Here is a 1,183-nt window from a genome sequence, read left to right as displayed (position 1 = left end):
GCAACGAGCAAGCTCTACATCTGTAATATTTTTTATTAATAGTTTGGTATTACTCTTTGTCAGTCTTCCATCATCGTCTGTGATCACCTCATCATTCCTGCATGGCACCAAGAAGGGACGATATGATTGATTGAATAAAGTTTACTCTTAATGGTACTACATGCAATATTTTGGCATCAAAGCATGGTTAATTTTACACGACATGACCTTTTGAGCCTTTTGTACAACGTTTTTTTTAAATTTAACTGACAATGGCCTTTTTACCTATTACCATATAAACTATCTGACAACAACAACAAAAAAAGAATAGATCTCACCTTGTATGGTAACCGGGGTAATGAACGACGTAAGCTTTTTGGGAGCAATGATGACACCCTGAACTTTGCAATGTTCCCCCTTGTTCACAGCAATGGCCTGACCTTTCTCGAAGCGCCTGTGTAAGAAGCAAATTTCATAGCCATATTAAAGTATAAATTCTGCCCCTACAGAGAATTCCCTTTACCAGAAAAAATGTTTATCAAATATCAGGACTTAACTTAGAAAGGAGGACATCGTTTCTCTTCATCAATAAGCAGATCCTGACGATAGGCATCATCGTTGGGATTTTTTTCACCTTCCACGTCACGAATTTTTGTGGGGACGATTTGTGGGGACTGGAGACTGGTACAGTTGTACCGCGATTTTACCCGTATGTATATATGTGGAAAATAGCATGAATATAAGGCACGTGCCCTTCCAGCGACAACTGATACTCAAAAGCCATTTTTGTACAGGATGTAATTCGTATCTTGGCACTCATGAAAACTTTTGCGTACCTCATTTTCCTTCTTCCTTATTGCTTGTGACTTTGTGGATTTATTCTTCTCCACACAGTTTCCACACTCCTCTTGACATGTTGCCAAGGAGACTGCACGTTGTTACTCCAACACACTCTGACAGGAGCATGATGGTCAACCTGTCCCGCTCTCGTCGAACCGGCTTGAACTTCAGTACTTCTTTTAATCCCTCTCTTTCTTCACCCACGATGGGTCTCTCGTGGGTTTCTCCGGATATATACCGTACTCGTCTACAAGGTTTACCTCGCTGAGCACCTTCAGACACGAAGCCCATCTCCTCTGACAACGCTGCATACCAAACATCCCAGTCTAAGTCCACAAATAGCTTTCAAAGCATTCATTTCGAG

The sequence above is a fragment of the Branchiostoma belcheri genome, unplaced genomic scaffold, assembly GCF_001625305.1.
Source record: "Branchiostoma belcheri isolate BF01 breed outbred unplaced genomic scaffold, Haploidv18h27 scaffold395, whole genome shotgun sequence".
In the NCBI taxonomy this organism is placed as follows: Eukaryota; Metazoa; Chordata; class Leptocardii; order Amphioxiformes; family Branchiostomatidae; genus Branchiostoma; species Branchiostoma belcheri.
Note: the sequence above shows the minus strand (reverse complement) of the source record.